General features: G+C 48.9%; 1 protein-coding gene across 2 annotated transcripts in view; it reads right to left on the reverse strand.

Annotated features, from left to right (window-relative positions):
• IPO8 (importin 8) overlaps nt 1-24598 on the reverse strand; it is a 2228954-nt gene that overhangs the window by 560073 nt on the left and 1644283 nt on the right. The gene's annotated exons all lie outside the window — the stretch shown is intronic.

Genomic DNA, 24598 nt, shown 5'->3' on the forward strand with positions numbered 1-24598 from the left:
CGGCCACCCATTTGGGGTGAGGGGAGAGAGGGCCATCAAAAATTGTGGGACAGTCCCCCCAGTAGATGGGGCAGTAAGGTTTGGGCACCCTGGGGCCAGATTGGCACACCAATGTGCCTCTCTGTGCCAAGGGGAGTTGGGTTAAATAAGAAAAAAAGTGAAAATGGTAGACCGCATTTTAGGGTGGGGGGCTGTGGGGAACCCCAAACTGACGGGGAATTTTCTAATGGGAAGGGGTGGGGACCCCTGCCCCTCCACCCACAATGGAGTGGGGGCCATGTCATGCAGCCTTCCCTGGGGGCAGATATCTGCTCCTAGGAAGGGACACCTGAGCCCAGGGAAGAGTGCCGGACAGCCCCCCCTTATCTGCCCCCAGGGAGGGATACATGAGATGTACCACCCCTCTAAATGGGGTGGGGGTGGAGAGGTGCACCCCCTTTCACATTACAAAGTTCCCCGGCGGTGTAAAGTGCAGCCTGCCATTTTCCACTTTGTTTACCAAACTTACCTTGGCACAGAGGGGCACATTGGTGTGCCAATCTGGCTCCAGGGTGCCCAAACCTTACTGCCCCACCCACTGGGGGGGCCTGTCCCACAATCAATTTTTGGTGGCCCTTCCCCCACCCCCAAATCTGGGGTTCTGGGTAATAAATTATGGGCCGCTTCGCGCAAGTCAGACCTCTGTGCATTCCCACGCGTGTCCTCTTTTGGGAAATGCATGGGGTTCCCTGTTTTCCTTGCTGGTTTCGACACCCTAGGTCCAAATATGTAGGTTGCCCACACAAACAAAATGTGCTGTGTCGAAAAATTTGGGGTTAACAGTGGGTTATCCTTTTCCTTTTGCACCCGGTAGGTGCACCCACACATGTGAGGTACCGTTTTCGTCGGGACACCTGTGTGAACGCGGGAAGGTATGACATCTGTTGTTGGTGACGTGTTTCGGTGAGTATGACAGAGGGAAATGTCTCTGAAATTGGCTGGAAATAAAGACGCGACAAATGAATGTCATGATTTTTCAAGACGGGCACACCATACAGATATGGGCCTAGGGTGACCAAGCCACCAAGGAAAACAGGGAACCCCATGTATTTCAGAAAAGACGACATCCGTGGGACTACACAGCGGTCTGACTTGCGCGAAGCGGGCCATAATTTATTACCCAGAACTCCTGACAAAGTGAACATTGTGTTTTTTCCCCACCAAATATCACAATTTGTCGGGATTGTGGGTAATAAATTCTGGGCTGCTTCGCGCAAGTCAGACCTCTGTGCATTCCCACGGGTATCCTCTTTTCAGAAATGCATGGTGTTCAGAGTTTTCCTTGCTGGCTTGGACACCCTAGGCCCAAATCTGTATGGTGTGCACATGAGTCAAAATCCTGCAATCCTGCTGTGCGAAAAGAGTTGGGGTTACCTGTGTTTTCGGCTTCGCCCTTTGCGTCCCGGTAGGTGCACCCACACATGTGAGGTACCATTTTTATCGGGACATCTGTGGGAACGCAGGACGGTAGGCCATGTGTTGTTGGCGGCATGTTTCGGTGGGTGAGCCGAGTGAAATGTGCGGACATTGGGGTTTTTTCGCCACATTTCAGACTTTGCCTGGGTTTCTGGGTAATATATTCTGGGACGATTTGCACAAGTCAGACCTCTGCGGATTCCCACGGATGTCCTCTTTTCGGAAATGCATGAGGTTCCCTGTTTTCCTTGGTGGCTTGGACACCCTAAGCCCATATCTGTATGGTGTGCCCGTCTGGAAAAATCATGAAATTCAGCTGTCGGAAAAAGACTTGGGGTTAGGGATGTTTTAGGCTTCCCCCTTGGCACCCAGGTAGGTGCACCCACACATGTGAGGTACCGTTTTCATCGGGACACGTGTGGGAACGGGGGAAGGTATGCCATTTGTTGTGTTTGTGTGGTTTTCATAATGTTTCGACCCATATGCTGGTGCCCTTTGTCACACAACCCTTTAATTTCCCAAATGTGCCCTACATTTAGTCGCTGCTTTAGGCACCATACACTTTTGTAACCTGCACAAGTTACCTACCCTTAAAAAGGTCTGCCTTTGCTCTTTCAAAAAATGTATGCTTGCCGTTCCTCATCACATTGGTTTTCCTGATTTACACATGCTAGTACGTCTGTTCAGGCCTTAAGCATCAAACTCCTGTGTACCATGGCTCAATGTTTGGCTTTTGGTATTGCTTGTTTTGTGAAACACTACAAAAAATGTATGATTTCCTAACTGCAAGAGTCGGGGGAATGTAGCAGAGAATTGTTTTTCTCAAAATGTATAGAAGCCATTGCCGTACCAAGCCAACCATGTCCACCACATACCTTTTTTTTTAGTCATTTTCCTGCTTTTTCCCCAAACTATTTCATTTTCCCCTACCTAGTTGTTGCCCGACCTGCGCAAATCACCCCTTCCTAGACTTGGAATTTTATCTACTTTTCAGAAATGTAGGCCTTTCTGTCCTCCAATTCGGCTTTCCTACCCTTTTCTTCCATTCCGTCCACGCGTTTCCACTCAACCTGTTCTTGAAAGCCAGGAAATTGGGGAATTCAGCACAGCAAACCATTTGTTCCTAGCTCTTACAAGGAAAAAACCACATGCTTCTCTGTACATCATTTTAATGGCATTTTTTGAAAAAACCCAACATTTTCGTCCTTTCTGGTTATTTTCTCTCACCCCCCTACAGCAACCTAGGATTCCTATGTGGCATTACGACCGCCTACATGTGGGAAAAAAGGGGCCAAATTTGGCTGAGATACCTCATGTAACAAAAAAGTTACAAGGCATTGAATGGCGACACACCAAAATCACCAAAAAAGGCCTTGGCACTGGGGGGAAAAACCCATGGCACTTAAAGGGTCAAGGTAAGATTATTTTTCTATATCCTTAAGTAACTACAGTTCTTAGGCAAAGATAGAGAGATGACATGCATTACTTACCGTAATAGCATTTCTGATGATTGTTTCTGCTTAGATTCACGTGCTGTGCATATGGTCCGACATCCAGTGGGAACCGCGGAGTATTGCATCTTGTCTTTCGGGAACCGAAAGGGGACGTCGGCATAGGCGTGTCTGTAACACTATCCCTATCGTGATGTATGTAGTACCCAAAATCCTTCACGCGCCAAGGTCCCTCCGATTGTATTTTTTCTGCCATGAGGGAGCCCAAGGCTATAGTGAGTGAGTACATGAAGAGAGAAAGTAGTACGAAGTCTATATTCCTTACACCCCGAGCGGGGCAGTAGGGAGGGCGCATGTGAATCTAAGCAGATACAATCATCAGACATGCTATTATGGTAAGTAATGCATGTCTTCTGATGCTATTATGGTAAGTAATGCATGTCTTCTGATGCTATTACGGTAAGTAATGCATGTCTTCTGATGCTTGTTAATCTGCTTAGAATCAAATGCTGTGCACAGACTAGCAAGCAGTACCCGGAGTTGGAGGTGGGTTGTGAGAAGGAACAGTAGAGAAAAGATGTCTTAGTACTGCTTGTATTGTATTGTATTGTATTGTATTTTATTTTGTATAGCGCCGGTAGCCCGTGGGCATCAGGGCGCTTGCACTTACAATGCAGCAACAATAAGACGGACATAAAGTAACAAACACTGCGGCCTATTAAGGACCCCGAAACATTGCTTTCCCCAGGCTCTTCATCTGAAGAGGTATGTCTTCAGGTGCTTCCTGAAGGTAAGGTGGTTTACCTCTGACCTCAGCACTTCGGGCAGGCTGTTCCATAATTTGGGGGCCATCACAAAGAATGATCTGCCCAAGCCAGATTTCAGCTTGAAGTTAGGGACTGACAGCAGACATTTTCCCTCCGAGCGTAGACAGCTTGAAGTTAGGGACTGACAGCAGACATTTTCCCTCCGAGCGTAGACTTCTCCTCGGTATGTAGGGCACTAGGCTTGTCCCACCTGAGAATCGGACCTAGAATGAGTGTCTAGGCAATAGTGTTTTGTAAAGGTGTGTACAGAACTCCAGGTTGCCGCTATGCAAATGGACTCAAGAGGAACATTTGCAATGAATGCTATGGATGCCCCAGTGCCTCGACTAGAATGTGCACTAGGCTTGAAGGGCAGTTCTCTCTTAGCAAGAGTGTAACATAGTGTGATGCATTTGACAATCCACCTTGAGATAGCTGATTTAGAGACAGGATCTCCTTCTCTACCAGCTGCCACTGAAACAAAGAATTGTTTAGTCTTTCTTAGTGGTTTAGTTTTCTCCAGGTAAAACATGACTGCCCTGCGCATGTCTAGTGTGTGAAGGCTTCTTTCGGCCATGTTAGTAGGGTTCTGGAAGAAAGTGGGTAGTTCGATTGACTGATTCACATGGAACTTTGAAATAAATTTAGGCGCAAACCTGGGATGTGTGCGCAGAACTACCTTATCTTTGTGGACTGTAACAAAGGGGTCTAAAACAGAAAGGGCCTGTAGTTCGCTAACCCTTCTGATAGAAGTGATAGCCACTAGGAAGGCTGTCTTATAAGTCAGGTCTTTCAGACTTGCTTTATGCATAGGCTCGAAGGGATCTCCCATGAGCCTGGTTAAAACCACATTCAGATCCCACCCAGGAGCTGGGTGAGAGAGGGGAGGATAAATCCTCTTAACTCCTTCCATAAAGGCTTTAATCACCGGTATCTTCCACCACAATACCTTTTGCTGTGATGTGGTGTAGGCTGACAAAGCAGCCAGATGAACCTTTAGGGAATTAAAGACTAACCCAGAGTCCAACAGGTGGGTTAGATACAACACAATGTGTGAGGGTGAGCAATCGATAGGATTGACACCCTTGGAATTGCACCAGATGACGAAACGTTTCCATTTGCTAGCATAGCAATAACGTGTATTAGGTTTCCTTGCTTCCCTGAATATGTCCATTCACCTCTAAGGGAGTTGCAGGTGTCCAAACTCTATGATGGCAGGAGCCAGGCTGCTAAGTTCAGGGTTTGGGGGCACGGGTGTAGGGTTTCCCCCCTGTCCTGAGACAACATGTTGTACGGGCAGGGCAGCTTAACTGGTGGGGAGAGGGACATTTCATCAGGTGAGCGAACCAGGTTTTGCGGGCCCACATGGGGGCCACTAGTATAATGGTAACTGGTTCCTGGTGCATCTTGTGCACTATCTTGTTGAGAAGGGGAGTCGGGGGAAAAGCATAGACAAATTTCCCCGACCAAGTTATCCAGAGACCGTTGCCGTTGGACCGGTTCTGGGGGTACCTGGAGGCGTAGTCTTGGCATTAGGCGTTCTCCTGAGTAGCGAACAGGTCGATCTCTGGGAACCCCCATTCTGCGAAGACGCTGGATACAATGTCTTCGTGCAGTCGCCATTCGTATTCTTCTGGCAGAGGAAAATCTCTTCTGGGTACATCTGCTGGAAGATCGAGTTCCCCTGGAACATGTTGGGACAACAAAAGCATCTTGTGTTTGAGAGCTCATATCCAAATGTTTTGGGACAGCTTGGATAGCCCTGGAGAGTGAGTGCCCCCCCGTTTGTTCAGGTAATACATTGCTGTGGTGCTGTTGGTTACGATCAGCAACGTCTTCCCTTGCAGTTGTACCTGAAAGGCTTTCAATGCTTTGAACACTGCTAATAGCTCCAGTAAATCTATATGATTGGACGCTACTTGAGGGGACCACATTCCGTGTGCTGTCTGCTGAAGCAGGTGAGGCCCCCACCCCGTGAGAGATGCGTCTGTCGTGACAGTGGCTTCCGCTGCAGGGATGGTGAAGGTTTTCCCCTTCAGAAGGTTTTCCCTCGACCACCAATGCAGAGAGAGAGCGAGGGCTGGCGAGACAACTACCTGATCTTCCCATTGTCCGCTGGCCTGACACCACTGGCTGTTGAGCCACTCTTGCACGGGACGCATGCGCAGCCGCACGTGGGGGAACCAAGTATATACATGCCACCATCATCGCTAGCAACCGCATGGCTTTGCGTACCGTCACCTCTCGACTGGCTACATATTGAGGAATCGGAGAGCATGTTCTGAACCCTCTCACTGGAGGGGAAGACAAGACCGTCTTCCGTCCGAATTAGTGCCCCCAGAAATAGTTTTACTTGGCTGGGGACTAGGCTGGACTTCTTTTTGTTGATTGAAAAGCCCAGGCTGAAGAGGAGATCTACTGTTTTTTGGGTGTTTAAAAAACAGGTGTCGAACGAGTCCCCCGTAATGAGCCAGTCGTCGAGGTAAGGGTAAACTGGGACTGATAGTCTGCGCAGGTGTGCTGCTGCCACTGCCAGGACTTTGGTAAACACCCTTGGCGCCGAGGCGATGCCGAAGGGGAGTAACTTTGAACTGGTAGTGTTTGTCCTGGATCATGAACCTTAGGTATTTTCTGTGCGCTGGCAACATTGAAATATGAAAGTATGCATCTTTCATATCCAATGTTGCCATGAAGTCACCCCGTTTCAGCAATGGGATCACTTCTTGTAGTGTTACCATGCAAAACCTCTGGGGTTTTATGCACTTGTTCACTGGGCGCAGATCTAGAACAGGACGCATGCTGAGATCCTTTTTGGGTACAAGGAAGTACACTGAATAAATACCCTTGTTTACCTGAAGAATAGGGACGGCTTCTATGGCGTCGTTTCCCAGCAGTGCTTCCACCTCTTGAATCAGGATCTTTAGATGGTCCGGTGAAAGGCACTGTGAGCGCGGTGGTCTGAACTGTGGAGGTCGGGAGAATTCCCTACAATAACCGTGGGCGACCGTCTTTAAGACCCACTGGTCGGAGGTTATCCCCGCCAATGCCTTGAGGAAAGATGTTAATCGCCCCCCGACCGGGGAGGCATGGGAGGGGACCTGGACTTGGTGGTCATTTCTTACCCGAGGCCGTGGCTCCTCTGGGATTGGGGCCTCTGCCTCTACCCTTACTGCATTTCTGACCCCTTGAGGGATAGTAAGCAGGGTTTCCAGATGTTTGGTTATTGTTGAAGCTGCCTGTGCCGTAGTTTTGACCGGCATGCGCTTGTCCTCGAAAGGACCGCCGAGAGTTATTACCCCTCTGGGACGAGGGTTTTTGTGTAATTTGTTGCAGAGACTTTAAGGTCTCATGCTGCTTCTTGGCTGTTTCCAACACTTCATCACCTGCCTTCCAAAAGAGATTAGACTCTTCGATGGGCATATTAATGAGGGAGGCCTGAGTTTCAGGTCTAAACCCTGATGTACGCAGCCATGCGTGTCTCTTCAGAAGCGTCCCTTGTGCAAGGGCTCTGCCAGATGTTTCTGCAGTGTCCAAGATGTTTTTGACCACATTCTGGTTAACCAGTTTTCCTTCCACAACAATGGCAAGAAGCTTGGCCGTGGCCGGCTCCGGGACCTCCTGAAGGCCTTCTTGGAGCAGGTTCCACTGGGCATCGGCCTAGCTTGCTAATAGTGTAGTATTATTAGCAACCCGAATGGTATATGCTGCTGCTGACATGACACGTTTGCCTAGGGCATACAATCTTTTAGACTCCTTGTCCGGAGGTGATTCTCCAGTGGCAAGGGGTACCCCTGCCCTCTTACGAGTAGTGGTCACCACCAGTGAGTCCGGGATGGCATGCCCCTTGATATATAGGGGTCGGAAGGAGAAGGCCGAAATCATTTTTCGACTCTCGGGTTCATGGCCCTTGTCTGGGCAGGTGTGACTAAAGATGGAGCTATCCGCCTCTTAACAGAGTTAAGGAGGGGAATGGATTGACTTGCGGGAGGTTTTTCCTTAATAATGTCTTCCACAAAATCCCGCTCAGGCAAAGCCTCTTGAGTGGTAATTTTAAAGAATTCTGCTGATTTTTTCAACATGGTGTTGAAAGCTACCTGGTCATCCACAGGGGAGGCCTGGCAAGCCGGAGCGGAAGGAGAAGAATCGACGCACAAAATATCAGAGTCCTGATCTTGATGTGACCAAGGATCCTGTCCTTCTTGCTGGGTTTCCTCCCAGTTCTTCGTAGTCTCTTGTTGATCTTCTCCATAATTATCCAGAAAAGAGGATTCCTCTTCTTCAGTATAAATGTCCCTGTATGTGTCCATGTGGGCCACGTCTTCCTGTTGGAAAGCCTGAGGCTGCACATCTTGTATTTGAAGGTTAGGGTCTACCCGAGCCTTTTTTGGCAGAGGCTGGTCAGCAGAACTGATAATCTGCTCCCGCCGATCCATGCATCCCTCAAATTTTTCAGTAGTCCATTTCGAGGACATAAAGGGGCCTAGGTGGGGAGAAACAACGTTCTCGGCCCTTTGGCGTCGAGAGGAACTTCTCAGGGTGTTTGAGAGAGGCTCTTGACTATCCACGTAAGAGTCATCAGAATCGCGGCCCAAGTCCGTTGAAAATCTTTCCGCGGCCTGGCCCATAACTTTCTGCGGGACAGGGGTAAGGCCCACCACCGCTGCGATCCTACCGATGCTCTTCCTGATAGTTACCGAATCATCGTGGGACAAAGCCTCCGACGATGTAGCGGTAGCCGAAACGCCGTCCGCGGCACCTGAAGGCCCAGCCGGTAGAGGCCTAGTCGTAACTTTCAGGCCTAAAGAGGGCTTGTAAATGGTCGAAGTTTCGGAATCCAAACCTTCGGCGCGTGTAGATTGGGGAGTAGCCCCCTTATTATTTTTTGTTTGCCCAGTCGTCATGCGCTGTTGCGGATGCGGGGAAGGCTTTGGATCTACACGATCCAAGGGAACCGTCAAAATGTTCGCCTTTTTCGATGAAGGCGTCGAAGATGGCGTAGGGGTTGTGTGTTTAGTGTGATGTTTATGTACGCCCTTGTCGCCGGGTGTAGTCCCTGTAGCAAGACCAAAGTCGAGCCTGGAAGGGTCGGGGACAGGCGTGGCAGACCTAAAAGTGTCCACCTCAAGGTCTATAACATCCGCATTGGACTTTTGGTCATCCGAAGTACCCCCGTCACTTTCGGCTGGTGTTGCGGTAGGGGAGGGAGGCTCCACGCGTGACATGCCGTATGCGACCCACCGCTTTACACAGCGATCCTTAAGTGTTTTAGGCTTAAGGAGCTTGCACGCCGAACACCGCTTTTCGTTGTGCTCTAGGGGGAGACAAGCATTACAAGTCCTGTGCTCGTCCTTCCAAGGATATCTGACCCTACACTTAGGGCAGAATCTAAAAGGAGTCCTTTCCATAACCAAAGGGAAGGATGACCAGACCGAAAGGGAAAGAAGTGGAAAGGAGGAAAGACATAACAACAATATGGCCACCCCGAACCCACTCTCTCCCTACTGTGTAGGTCGGCCAGAGGGCCCGACCACATGGAAATCCGGCTGCCGGATCTTAGGTGCCGAGACCACAGCTGTAGACGATTCCTCCGTAGTCTTCGTCGAAGATGTTCTTATTAGGCGAAGTGACTTAACGGGGCATAAACCGAAAATTCGGTAAAGAAACAATGTCTCTAATAAGAGCTCTGTTGTAGGGCGACCAGTTATCTGAGCGGAAAAAAACAATCTGAGGGACCTCGGCACGTGAGGGATTTTGGGTACTACACACGTCACGATAGGGATAGTGTTATAGGCACGCCTATGCCGACGTCCCCTTTCGGCCCCCGAAAGGCAAGATGCAATACTCTGCGGTTACCACTGGATGTCGGACCATATGCACAGCATGTGATTCTAAGCAGATTAACAAGCATCAGAAACTTCGTATCGCTCCCAAAACTCTATAGTTGCAGAGATTGGCACACACCACCTTATGAGTAACAAAGGGATACATAGTATCACCCTTCTCTCTGCTCCTGTGACATTTTAGTCACATAGACAATCTCTTAGTTATGGCTGGTGGCAGTGGACGTGTTCTACCAACAATGTCCATAGCCCCGGTAGTGCATAAAAGGGGCACCCAAATACCAACTTGGGGCCTCCCTTCTTTTTTCGCCATTACTAGCGTGGTTGGTCTTTGTTAGCCCTTCTTCTACCATTCTGGGAGGGGGAGGTCAGTGTGTGTGTTTTGCCTTTGGCGGGAACCATTGGGTGTCCCCACCTAGGCTCCAGAGTGCCTTAGCAGGCAGGAAGTGAGGGGAAGAGTTTTCAACGGCCCGTGACTTTTTTCTGCCAGAGTGCCTGAGTAGGACCAGCTCCCACAGAGGGTATGGCTGTCCTGATTGGACAGCCAAATGCCCCTTTCTGTAAAATGCTCACAGAGATTGCAGAGGAGTGTGTGCTGGAACTGTATAAAAGGTGAGGCTTCTGGAGTGAAAAGCAAGTCAACCACTGGAAGCTGAAGTAACCGAAGAAGATGACCAGCAACGCCAGAAGACCCTGCAACACCATGAAGCGATCACTGCTGCGCTGACCCACTTTCTGTGCAACAGAGTAACTCCGAAAAGGACTCCTTTCCTTTGACTGGTGGGAACAACCAGTCCCAAGACAAAGTTTGATTTAAGCAATCTCCTGAGGTCCTGTCTGTTTCCAGAAACCTTGGTGCGGAACCCCAATACCAGGAGACTTCCTGCTCATTCGTGTGCATCGTCGTGGAAAGGCCAAATCCATCCAAGTCTTTGTCGAACCCTCAAGGACACTCCAGAGAAGCGATGTAACTCGACCAGACCCCCTCATCAGTGCGGGACTGCAGGAACCGAAGAAGATTGACCAGGCGAATTGTGTCCTTTTTGTTAGTGCTGCAGAAAAGTCGCCAAAACCACAGTGAGCCAAGAAGTTGTTGAAAGTCGTGACCCACGTTCTCCCTCAAGACTGCTGTCGGTCGGGTCCAGAGCTGCAACATCACAGAGCATCCTGCACAAACATGTTCTTCTAACCTAAGGTACTTTGGGGAAAAAGGCATTACTTACCTGGTTCCAGAAAGTCGCTCCAGAGCATTGGAGTGTACACAGAGAGTGTCCAGGGTAACCCCCCTCTTACCTCCGACTCAAGCTGCTGCTTGAGTCCCTTCATCAAGTCCTATTTAGGGTGTCCATCATTAGTTATTAACTTGCTGCTTCTAAAAGACTAGAGACTTGAGGAAATCCACAGGAACTCTTCGTATTCTGCGACTTGTCAAGACTTTGAGCCCTCTCTGAACTGTCTTTAGTTAGGGTTGCGTTTTCGGACTTAAAAGACTTACTGTGCGAAGAAACCCTCTCTAGAACCTTGAACCAGACTAGTGTTACTTTAACCATTTTCCTTCCTTTAAGTTACTTTCCTGTATGTGTTTGCACGGTAAATGTCTTACCGTAAATCTGCTAAGAACCGTATGTGCGCATAATTACCGATAACACAATATCATTGTCCTTTCTCTTTCTAACATTGCAAGCAAATGTAGCTGTGAACAAACACAAAAGTTTAAGTTTGAAGTATATTCTAAAGTATTCCGAAGTGTTCTAGTGTAAACGTATGAGGTATTTAAGGTGATTCTGGTGTAAATATAATAAATATATAATTTTATATAAATTATTAGTTACTCACCGTAGTGACTAACATACTCTTAGCCCATAGTCCCCTTTCCTCCATATTGTATGGGCGTCCCTCGCCAGGAACGGGAGATAGAACCTTTTCCACCAGAAAAATCATCTTCCCCTTTAAATTTAGATGCATGCGGGGGCGCGGCCCTGGCAGCAGGCGCTCCTCTGACTCCGCCCACTGGCACCACTCCTCAGTCCCCTTTGACGCGTCGCCAATATTAACATTGCCTTATGACACCAGGTTTATTAAGGGGGAGGATGGTGGGACATAAGGAGGAAAGGGGACTATGGACTACGATTCCTACGTCCCGTCCCCTTTCCTCCATACTGTATGGGCGATTACAACTGAATGTAGCCCAGGGTGGAGAGTTGCCCCTCTTAAGAAAACAAGTTCCTTAACACTGCCCGACCAAATGCTGCATCCGAATTGGCGCTGCCATCCAAACAGTAGTGCTTGCAGAAGGCTGAGGGAGTAGCCCACGTAGCCGCCTTGCTAATAACATGCCGCGCAACGTGCCTTTGGAAAGCTATCACTGTGGATTTAGCTTTGATGGTGTGGCCATGCATGTTTGCTGGCAATGGCCTGTGCTGCCCCTCATACACCTCCATAACCATATACCTTGCTATGGAAGACTTGGAGGCCTGACAGCCTTGTTTTGATCCCGCAAAGGTGACCAATAGGGCATCTGATTTGCAGAAGCAATTGTTCTGTCCAGGTAGAATCTTAGCCCCCGTCTGACCTCTACACAGTATAGTACCCTCTGGGCGTCATCCATAGGGTCTACGAAGAAAGTTGGTAACACTATCTCCTCATTAAGGTGAAAAGAGGAGACAACCTTAGGTAAGAATGTGGGGTGTGTTCTGAGCACCACCTTGTCCTTATGAAATGTAGTATATGGCTCTGAAGCCACTAGCGGCTGGGTCTCACTGATTCGGCATGCCGACTAAGGCCCACTAGGAGGGCCGTCTTAATGGTTACTAGCCTGATGTCCGTGGACACCATCGGCTCAAATGGTTTATTCGCCAGGGCGCCCTGGACCACAGAGGTCCCACACCGGGTGCAGTTTCTTGATAGGTTGATATAGCCTAGTCTGGCCCGCTAAAAGCCTCTTAACCACCCGATTCGAGGATGTGAATACCTCCTCCTGAGAGTTCTTGTAAGCTCCAATGGCCGCTAGATAAGTGCAGCATTTGTCTACTTGCACGCTTGAGTGTGCGAGGTGTGTAGCGAACAAGAGCACGCTGTCCAACGTGCAAGACAAAGATCAATTTCCTTTGATTCTGGCCTGTGACAGAACCTGTTCCACTTGCTCTTGTACTGGCTCCTTATGGCGTCACTCCCAGCCCCCTGTATAATGGCCAGCTTAGCCTGTGACAGGTGTAGATGCTTCAGGGAGACCTGTTCAGGAACCACGCTGTGAGGGCTAACTTCTGCAGGGTTGGGTGGATGACTGTGCCACCCTCCTGAGAGAATAAGTGTGCTGGGCCCAGCAGGAGGTGCAAAGGGGCATGGTCCGACATGCTGAGCAGCTCCGAGTACCAGTGTCTTGCTGGCCGCCATGCAGCTATCAGAATGATCCGAAGGCCCCTCAACTCCCTGATCCTGCAGATGATCCTGTGCACCAAAGGAGTGGGGTGAAAAGCATTAGCGGTCACCCTGACTAGCCGGTTGTCTAGATATGGGTAAATATGATGGCCTTGTGCCACGAGTGGGCTGCCACTGCGTTCATTAGCCTTGTAAAGAACCTGGGGGCCGAACTGAGTCGAAAGGGTAGAAACCTGTATTGAAAATGACAACCCATGATCCTGAACCTCAGGAAGGACCGATGGGGTTGCCAAAACGGGACGTGTAGGTAGGCATCCTTCCGATCCAGAGAGCACATCGAGTCTCCCGCACACAATTTGTCCGCTATTAAGATGGAAAGGTCTAACACAACTCCCTGGCTAGCCAGGTTATTTTTGTGCATGGCGAAAATTCGTGAATAGATGCCCATGCCCCGCTGTGAGGCTGGGACTTCCTACACTGCCTGGCTCGCTACTAGCGAGTGTATTTCCGCCAACAGAGTTGTTGTACTAATCTGCGGGAGCGGAGGGGAGGAGAGGGAAGAATGGGGAGCCGGAAGCCCATGGATAGTACTGAGAGGATCTATGGGTCTGTGAACTTTGTCCGCCGGCGGTGTGCGTGAAGGGAACGCCTGCCCCCCACCGGAGATTCGTGGATCCGGATAGGCTGGTCCCAATTTCTTGCCCTCTGAGTCTGGGGCTGAGGAGGGGGGCTGTAAAACCCCCTTGTTAGTCACCTTGTGCTGTTGGTGCCTGTGCTGGCTAGGGGGATCTGTCCGGTTGCCTGGACGGTCCCTCCTGAAAGCCTCTGAAGTCTCCGAAGGACCGACCCTTGTCCCAGCGCTGATGCGTTTGGCTGTAGGTCTTATGAGTGGACTTGGTGAGGATCGATAAGATTTCGCTGTCTGTGAGCTATTCTTTTTCTTTTCGAGTTCCTCATCCGTTGTCAAATGGAACAGGCCCTCCCACCACCTTGAAAGGCAGGTCTAGAATGCGTTCCTGCACATCTGGATTGATTATTGTCACCCTTAGCCAGGCCATACTTCTCATGACCATGGCAATGCAAATGGCCCGACCTGAAGTGTCAATGTGGGCCACTGAGGACTAATTACATCTTGTGCCACGATTTTGGCCTCAGCTAGCCCAGCTTTGAAGCGAGCCTGGCTGGGGGTAGGGAGAACAGGGCGGAAATCGGCAATCTCCCACCATAACTTCTGGTTGGCAGCACCCAACATGGCATCCGCATTGTCCTGGCAAAGATGGAGAGTGGCCTTGGAATACATTTTCTTCTCAAATGCCTCCAGGATCTTTTCCTCCTTGCCCAGGAGTGCCGAGGCCGAAGATGATTGTGGCTTGGAGTACAGTGATGCTGCCGCTATCACAGAGGGAATGTGGTTGGGGGTGAGCCGACAATAAGCAGGGGTCCCCTTCCGCTTGCCTGCATTTAGCGTCAAAACGCCTATTGGTGGGCTGGGTAGAGTGTGGCTTGAGTCACCCTCTTTTGACAAGCACTACTGCGTCCTTCAGAAGTCGGAGCCCCATTCTGACAGTAGGGCGTAGTGTGAGAACATCAGCCAGTACGCCCGCTTCTGGTTGCTCCACCTGTCGCTGCGTGATTCCAAGGTACTCAGCCAGGCACGCCAGCCACTCGTGAAAAGCTTTCGCTGACGATGGAGTGTCCGGGTCTTCCTCCTCATCGTCTGTTTCCACTGTTGTGTTCTGCGGGTCCAGGGGAACCGGAGGAGTTCTGGGCGCAGGCAGCTGTGGAGTGCTGATTATCAGTGCCGGAGGCTGCTGACGTGGCTGCCGTGACTGGTACGGGCATGGGAGCAGTGTGCTGAGCTGGACCCAGGGGCGGTGTGGCCGTGGGTACTTGCGGCTGAGGAGGAGGGAGCATGTCCCTGACCATGTCCCTGAGGATGGTACCCATGGAACTTCTCGAAGAACCGGTCTTCACAGGTCGGCGCAGTGCCTGATGGTATAGGCATAGGGTTTGAGTCCTGAGGCTGCTGTGTCCTGGGCGTGCTCTGTCTCACTGCATAGAGCGAAGTATACCTGCCCTGCGAAGTGGATGGATAGGATGTTGACCAAGTGAAAGGGGTTGACCAATCCCACCTGGAAGCTCTTTCCTCTGCATGGTCTCGGAAGGGAAAAAGTGTCAGGTGAGCCGCCATTTTGTCTGGCCCGGTGGCCATTTTGTTTTGCTATGTGCCACGTGCCTGCGTTGTGGAACTTGCTGAGCTGGGACCGGCTTCGACCAGTGCACTGAGCGGTGGTGGTGGTTGAGGCCTACCCTGCACCTCAGGTCGGGGCCTGGTAGGCGGAGTGCCCTCGGCTGTGGTGCCGGTAGTGCTGCGTGCAGGCGCCACACTCAGACATGGGTCCGGAATTAGGGCGTAGACCCTCAGGTTGGGACCCGTTAATAAAGCCTTGCGCCCCTCAGCGGTAGCACCGGTAGGATATTGCGACCCCTCAGTCTGGGCCTGGTCTTCTGCTTCATGAACGCTTTGAGGTCCTCTGAAGGCGATTTTCCAAAGAGCTCCCTGTTAGGGAGAATTCTCATAAATGGCTGATTTCCCTTACCTAATGAGTCCCTCAGCAGCTTTGCTGGATATCTAGGGTTTCTTTTTTTCACCTGGTAAGAGTGAGAGCCTTTTTCCCACTCTTACATGTGTTTTGCTGTGTGTGTTTTCACTTTTTGTGTGATCTTGGGCACTGGAGCCTCGCCTACTCCATGGCCTCATATTTTTCATGTGTGTTACACAGCACCTTCAGTGCAGTGACACAGGGTTGTCTTTGAGACATCCCACTGACTCCATTTTCTGGGGCTGACTACTGTCCCCCAGAAAAGGTAAAGTTGCCATTAACTTTATTTTAGTCACTTTCATGCACAGACCCAATACACCCCCATCTTACATGGAGTATTGGAAAGGGTTAATTCCTATCCGTTTTTGTCTGTCTCTCTTGGAGCATTGTTTCGCTCACTTTACATCAAGACTTGGCTGGTGGCAGTGGTAACTACCCTAACTTTTCTACCACGGTTATCTTATATAACCATGGTATTGTTTTAGGCTATTATATTAGCCTCGAACATAAACTCGCTTGACCAAATACATTTTATTTTGGCTTCAGCTGGGTTTATTCGCCACTTCTTTTTCTTAAAAGTCTTTCTCGTGTTTTACTCTGCGCGCCAAACCGGGGATGATTTCTTTGTCCGCCGTCTTTTCGCAGGCTTCTGCACAGAAGCCCTCCTAAAGGCGCCTGAAAGTCTGGGTAGGCAGGATGTGAGGTAGGGATCTTCGGACCCCTGCCATGGTTTCCCTTGGTAACCCAAGTCGCACTCCTGTTTGATTGGCTGAGGGGACTGTCCTTGCCAGGACAGCCACCCTGCTGTGTGATTGACAGCCAGGCTATATGAATGAGGGAAAACTGCATAAAAAAGCAGGTATCTGGGACTGGAAAAGCCCGGTGAAGCCCTGCTGCAGGTCCGAATCTTCAGAATCCGACGTCAGAGAAGATCCTTTGAGCTGGTGGGACCAACCAGTTCGCCCAAACTGCAAGCCAGGACCCCTCCTCTGGTCCAATTCGCTGTACAGAGCTACAGTGGGCCGGATAGCCAGGAAGATCGGGCCCTGCTTGGGAGGAGCGCACCTTTTATTTGTTGCTTTGCTCTGCTGCTGGTTTCTTCCCTTCAGTCGCTTCAGGAACCGTGAGCCTGCAGGAACTACCAGGAACATCTGCCTCAGCTACAGCTTCCTCTCCTTTTTAAGGTACTGTGCAAGTCCGGTTGTTAGTTTCGTTTAGCCGCGGTGAAAGTGCTTGAAATCTTTCTCCAATCCGCGGGCTTGTCCTTCTCTTCTCTTTCAACTAACATTTCTGTCAACCAACCTCGTCCGGAATTCGTGACACGAACTTTACCGCAAACTACCCTGAACTGTGTGATCTTGAGCAAAAGACTTTTGACCCATTGACTTTGGCCCTAAGCCTTTTCTACCTAATTCTATCACTGTGGTTCCTTTTGTTCAATTGCCCTGAGTACTTAACTGTTGGTGTGATTTAATTTCTATTAACTTTGTCTTTCCCTCACTTTTAAACTGCTGGAGTGCCATTTTGCTCCCGCTTCATTTTGTGAGCTTAACTTGTCTGGAATTTAAGGGAAGTGGTGTGGTGTATTAAGGAAGTGATTTTTAGACTGCTTATAATAGCGTAATGTTATACAACTGAAAAGTGAAATAAATGTATATTCTTTTACTTGAAAACCTTGAGTCAGTGTTGGCCTGAATCATAGTAATTGCTGTCCTTTGTGTAACTATCTGATACTGCTCACTTACTCTTGAGATAAGCCTGGCTGCTCAGCCTTCGCTATGCCTTTAACTGTGTCGTACAGGCTTGTACCAAAGGTGAATTTGTACTGTCACTTGTAGTCTTAATTGTGCGTGGTGTTCCCAAAGGGTACTGCATATAATTCTGCCTAACACTTCCGCCACCTGACTAGTCGGTTTTTGAGCACACGCTGAGTCAAGGAGTCGCACGCGGTACAGCTGTCCCAGCTATGGCTTGGGCCAAGGCACCGGATGCAGAGGGCGTGGGGGTCAGACGTTGGGAAGGGACCCTCGCAGGCTGGACACCTGCTGAAGCCCGCCGTCGTAGACATGCGCCAGGGAGGAGAGTGGCGCCAGAGGACAAAGCAGTACCTAGTAATTGAAAAGAAAAAAAGAAGACAAGAATAATTCTCCGGGAAGAGCACATGGAATTACTAGGCCAGAGGCCTAACCCAGGAGCGCTGGTGAAAGCAGTCTGTTCTCATCGATGTGGAAAAGAGGACTGAAGAGTGGCGCCGGTGGGCAGAGTCAGGGGAAAGCATGCTCCCAGGGCTGCACCCTGTGCGCATCTAAATTTAAAGGGGAAGATGATTTTTCTGGTGAAAAACGTTCTGTCTCCCGTCCCTAGCGAGGGACTCCCATACAGTATGGAGGAAGGGGACGGGATATAGGAGTAGTGCAAGTGCTTCTTTGATGTGCATGTCTAACTGGGTTCAGTGTACTTACATCTACCTCTTAAGATAATCCTGACTGCTCTGCCACTCTACCAAGGTCCTGAGTTAGTACAGACTGATAGTAAGAGTTGGGGATCTACAAACCACTGGGATAGCTTACTAAAGTCTTAAAACCAGTAGGACTTTAGGAAAACTCCCCTAACAAATGTCACCAAATTGGAGCCACAGGCGCCATGGGACATCCAGTCTCCAATTCTGCAGTCATAATAGTCTTGCCCACTGCATCAATGGCAATTGGCCCCCTCCTCGCAACGACCAGCCACAGAGCTCAAAAGGCAGAGGACATCTTGGTTGCGAGCTCACAAGCGCCCCCTCCCCTTACAGTGCATCTAATTACCTCCAAACAGCAAATTCAGAAGAAATACAGGTAAAGGAACTGCGACTTAACAACTGAAGAACAAAGATCTAGCGATAGTGGCCTTAGTCGTAGGTCATAGTTCTAAGAAAATGCAGCAGAATATGGCACTGGGGACCTCAACACTGGGAGGACAGTACCAGGGTCCTGCTGTACAGATGAATAGTCAAACAATAGGTCAACAAGCTATGCAGGGACTTCAGGAGCATAGCAAAATACTTGAGGGTATCTCACATAGAAAACCTTGAGAAACCCTTATTCAGGTGACCAACGAAGAACTGGTGCGCTCAGATCCCAATTCTAGGGGTGAAAGAGCGAGAAAGGCTCACCAAGATGGGGAAGCCTGGGGTTATGCTCAGGGGAATGTGCAAAGGGAGACGCAGTATCATACCAGGGAAGAAGGATAGGAGGGTGATCTTTGTGGGCTGTACCACATTTACCCCCCCTTTCGCCGATTGAATCTCTCCTACCCAAATCTACCATCCCCTCTGCATATAACAAATCCCCTAGAATCCCACACCCCGTTACATTCAGAGACCATCTCTCTCAGAATCCCTGCTTTCCTGTTCCCTATCCAAATACTCCCAATCATTCTTCTCCATGTCCCTCTGGTTATTCTGTAAGACAACCAGTATACCGCATTGACATCACACTACTATTCCCACAATCCCCCCTGTTCAGACCACGCTAAAAGCTCTGGTCATTCTCGTTCATTGCACAAACCCTCCTACTCATTTCGAAAACCCTCCAAAACCCCTCCCCTTACCAACACAAACCCTGTCTTACCCCACGAAAGACAGCAGACAAACAAAATGGTTTACCTGACATGTCCCGATGCAAGGATCAGGCAGAGTCAGGCAATTGATCTAAAGCACACAAACCTGATGGCTCCTTACTTTCCCCAGAGGGATAAAAGGTGGAGCAAGAGAGCATAGTAAGAGCGAGGCAGACTGCACGAGGAGATGGCTATCGGGACCCAGCATTTCAAAAGGAGGAGAAAGGGGGCAAATATCAAGAGGCTGACAAGGAGAGACGCAACTTTGTCCTTTTCGATTCAGACCAGTGAAACCTCTGCAAAAGGAATTGTAAGACCCAGGACGATAGCACAAGTGTCCTGCAGCAGATGTTAACGGTACACAGAGCGTATCGATGCTGATAAGGCGGAGCGAGGGAGCCTACTGCTATTGCAGTACTGGCCTTGACGCCAGTTACGAACAAAACCCAGCGGTTCATCATAGCCAATAAGTCGAAGGGAGAACCAATAAGAACCGGGCTATGATGAATGAAATTCGCAAAGGGGCAAAGTAAGAGAAGTTTGAAAAATTGTAAAATTGTAAAGGGGAGACCAGCTGCAGAAGGGGACCGGCACCACATGAGTGCTGCTCCGAGAAACTCTGATTCCCATCTGAGTGAAACTACATATTCCAGAGGGCCATAGGAGAGCAGCCAGGATAGGTAAAAGTGGTCACACAGAAGGTCAAGCAAAATCCTGGTACAGATGAAAGCCTTTGACCGAAGAACTGTGGAAAAAGTAAGGGAAATGAATCCCGCAAAACATTGAAAGTGAATGTGACAGTGAAGTTGGCAAGAGTGAACCCAGAAGAGGGATAATGACGAAGAGGGGGAGGGGGGGGGGCAAAGTCTAAAGTCCTAATAAACAGTGTGTTGACAAACGAGAACCCTGTAGAGGGATGTCCACTATGAACTGTTTGAAAAGACATTGAGAAACAAAGGGTAGTGAATCACGCGAAAGTAAAAGGACAGCCATGGTGAACCCGGTGGAGGGAGGTTGGTGAATGATGGAAAAGCCATAGTGAACCTGGTGGAGGGAGGCTGAAAGCAAAGAGGGCTCTGCGCCCAGAAGAGCGGGACCCAGGGGTGAAGCCATCACCTGAGAGATGCATAGAACAGAACTTTGAGTTTGTTTGTTTTTTGTGAACCTATCATGCCCTCAGAACCATGAGACACAACCACCGAAGGCCTTGATATCGATGGGAACTGTTTTGGGATACAAGCCCAGTAGTGGGAGATCCAAGTAAAAAACTATGATCCAACACCACGAGGAACAAGGGTCAGCGCCGGAAGAGGCGGAACCAGGGGTGAAGAATCCTAAACCTAAGTGAAACCAGGAAACAAACTTTCATTTTTTTTGAAGGAACTTTTGTTTTGTTATTTAAATACATTAGGTCCTCGAAGGTAAAATACTTTGAAAGTTCGAGACTTGGCCATCGAGGCTACTGATGAACTGAAATAGAACTGTCCACTCGTGCTGGGAAAGCTTGAGTGTGTGCTGTGCTCCAAGATCCCACCTTACCCCGTGCTCAAAACATGGGGAAGGGAGACCCAAGCGACCGCATCCTGACATATTATTTTTGAACACTTCTTTCTTTTCTTGAAAACTATCCCACACCCATTTTGTATTAGTTGTAAGGTTTGACAATAGGTTTCTTAGTAAAGGTCCTTTTTATATGACAACGCCACTAGGACTGCCTTATTTTCAATTTAATGGTCAACGCTTGCTCCCATCTTAGATTTAGGTTTAGATTAGGCGTTTTTCCAACCTGCACAAACTTGAACTGTGATCACTTGTGTCTGCCTTTATTGTTGCCACCATGAGTTCCTTACAGCATGCAGTGCTCTGATCAAGAGATCAAGCAGCACAAAAGGGACTCTGGAGAGATGCAGAGCCAGAAAAGATTCAACTTCCTCCACATGACCAAGGGAAAGGAGAACTAGACATGGTTCCTTCTGGTCAGGAGAGAGGCAGCAGAGATTTGTAGTCGGAGTTTCAGAGTCCCAAAATAGCTATTACTTTTTCAGCCACTGAAATAAAGTACTTTCTACCAATCAGAAACCAGTACAACCGTCTAGACCAGATAGCTCTCCCACAGTCTCTTAAGCACCACCTTTGTGGTGGACCCCAATTTTAAGGTCCCCAAGTATCCCGGAAGATCCACAAAAATATAGCAGCTGTAGCCCAATGAAATCTGAATGGAACTTGCTGGCAAATGAAAGGCATCCCTAAATTAGCGCACAAAAATCCAAAGAGGAATGTTTTACCCTACACAGAAATAGCCATGGGTGAATAGCTAAAAAAGTAAAGCATTCGTTTTTTATTTAAGCATTTATAGCATCGCCCAGACCCTCGGGTATCAAAGCGCTGGAGCTACATTACGTACAAAAGAGCGATGAAGGGTCAAAATAGGTATAATGCTACATTGAAATGCACATCATTGTGCGGGGCTACAACTAGTATACAGGGTCAAGATAGGTATAAAGTAACATTGGAATGCCTCACCTTATGCTGAGGGGGGCTACAACAAATATGCAGTGGCAAAAAATAGGTAGAATGCAACATTGGACTGCCTCACGTCATGGTGCGGGGTCTACAACAAATATGCATGGTCAAAATAGGTAGAATGCAGCATTGGAATGGCTCACCTCATGGCGCGAGGGATACATCAAATATGCAGGGTCAAAATAGGTAGAATGCAACATTGGAATCCCTCACCTCATGGTGCGGGGGGCAACAAGCATATAATAGATATGATAGGTAGATAAATAATATGCAGTGCGAGGCAGAACAGATATATGATAATGGGATGATGAAGAGATACTGAACAGAAGCAGCGTGAGGCTCAGCAGTCAATGTAAGGTGGGATGCAGATACAGATAAAATACTGCCAAGTTAAGAAAGGCAGGTTTCGCAAGCATTCAAACAACCAAATGCTGGAAAATGACAAGATAATTGGAAGCGTCTGTTAGGCAATCAAGCAGAGGCGTTGCTAGGGGGAGCTGAGGGGGCTATAGCCCCAGGTCTTTTGGTTTTAGCCCCGGATAGTAGCTCAGTTGCTACAACCAAAATGCTAGCTAGCCCTAGTCCCACCAGTCCCGACATTAGCTTAGCCCTTGATCTTTTCCAGACCTAGCAACACCCCTGAAATCATGGGAGGGCATGCTGGAAGAGCTGCGTCCAAGGTAAGTGTGGGCTACATCAATTATGCATGTTGTTGATAGTGTAAGTGGATCGGTGTCTGAGGCGGACGGGGGTTGTCAAACAAGGCATGAAACACATTACAAGTTTAAGCAGAAATACAAAGCGCCACAGCACCGGGACAGGGTTTTTCGCGAAAATGGAGATGTAGGTGGGCCATCAGAGGCATAGAACTTGCAGAGACAAGTTTGAAAGCGTGCCCGGGAGCACCGTCCCTCAGCAGTGCAGTCAACAGGGTTGTCGGTGGTGGGAGGGGACAGTGGGACAGATGAGACTTATAGTATCAACGGACACGCAGAAAGTCTGACAGGGTCCAGGCTACAGAGGGCAGGTACATTATGCATATGAAGAGTTTGGGGTAATGAGCACCAGGGTGAGGCAAGGCATACAGGTCAGTGTAAATGAGCTGATGCACCTCTTACCTGACTTAAGGCAATGGTGGCCCGGATGCATTGAAGAATGGGTGACCGGATCAGTTTTAGGCTGAACGGCTCCAGCATAAGAGTGATGCGAGGCATTTCTCCTACTGGCCAGACAGGGATGGATGGTTTATAGTGATTACGTCGGAAAAAAAGGGTCGACATGCAAAACCATTGAATACAAACCATTGCATACCAAAGCATAGACAACCTATATTTTACATGTAAAAGTGCAATTCCATTGCAACCTTTCTAACTTTAAAACCTTACATGGCACTGTCCACTGCTGAAATTTCAGCACTGGCCAGCTCCTTGTAATGTTTTTAAGTATTTCTGTATATTAGGGGGGGTTTCCCCCCCAACCCTAACCCCAACCCAAACCCTTACCCTAATGTAACCCTTAATCTAACACTAGCCCCCGACCCTAGCCCTAACCCTAGCCCCAACCCTAACCCCAATGTAACCCTTAATCCAACCCTAGCCATTACCCTAACCCTAGCCCCAATCCTAACACGAATGCAACCCTTAATCTAACCTTAGCCCCAACCCTAATGTAACCCTTAATCTAACCCTAGCCCTAACCCTAATGTAACCCTTAATCTAACCCTAGCCCCAACCCTAACCCTAATGTAACCCTTAATCTAACCCTAGCCCTAACCCTAATGTAACCCTTAATCTAACCCTAGCCCCAACCCTAACCCTAACACAACCTTAACCCTAATCTAACCCCTAATCATAACATTATATTTCGATGGATCCATTGAATTTAATTCAACGAAATGGCCATTATATGGAATGGTATTTCGATGGAAAAAAATTGATGGTTTGGTGTTAGATGGATTGTCATTCGATGGAATGACTGGATACCGGGATGGATGCCTTAGACCTGGAGTCTTTGAACAGGGCCTGACATCGCCTCCCGGCTCCGAGAAGGACCATCATTTGCTGTAGTCATCCTTCAATCGGTTTGCAGCATGCAGGCTAGTGCTTCTTAAGATGGTCGGGTGCAGGCTGAAAGGAAAGGAATCATGGCAGCCATCTTTGCAATGAGCCCCGGTCCTTTGAAAGTCGATGCAGACTGAAGTGCACATGCTGGAGTGATTCACAGACGAAGACGGGGAAGGAGGCCTTTGACCCGGCCTTTGAATAGGGCCCAGCATTGCCTCCCAACTCCGATTCACAGGTGAAGACATTGGTCTCTGGTATGAGGGTAGTCTGCACTTTCACATTTGAATCCACCGCAGTGCTCGCTTTGCCTTTTCATTTTCTGAGGTTGATGAATCAAGTACCATTCAAAATGGGGGATGGAAAACAGCACCTGAAATTACAGTGCTTTGAAGCTGGAGGACTCTGACATGAAGAACTATATAAGATCAAAATATTATATTGTGATATTATTACAAAGTGAGGACAGGAAAGGGTGCGCAGGTACAGCAAGGATAGACCACTTCCGGGGAGAGAAGCAGAAAGGACTTTTGAACTAATAGGATTTAGATTCTTCCAAGGCTGCGTATAACACAGAGTATGCGGTTTTGTAGACAGAACGGAGATTAGAAACAGTACTTGCACCAATGTTGTAGTTGGAGCCGTGTATCAGTCTTGAGACAATGAATTTCAGGTAAGATCCAGGCTTGCAAACACAAGGCTAGAGAGGGTGAAAGTGTGAAACGGGCCGCAGTGCTCAAAGGGAGAGGGAAGTGTAGAGATTAAGTGCCTGATTCATGGAATTATTTGCATGAAAAACGCAGATTTGCGCGCCTTTCTGCCCGAAAATCCCCATACTTCAAACAGGGATTTTCGGGCAGAAAGGCGCACAAATCTGCGTTT

The sequence above is a fragment of the Ambystoma mexicanum genome, chromosome 12 (assembly GCF_040938575.1).
Source record: "Ambystoma mexicanum isolate Mex_15411 chromosome 12, UKY_AmexF1_1, whole genome shotgun sequence".
In the NCBI taxonomy this organism is placed as follows: Eukaryota; Metazoa; Chordata; class Amphibia; order Caudata; family Ambystomatidae; genus Ambystoma; species Ambystoma mexicanum.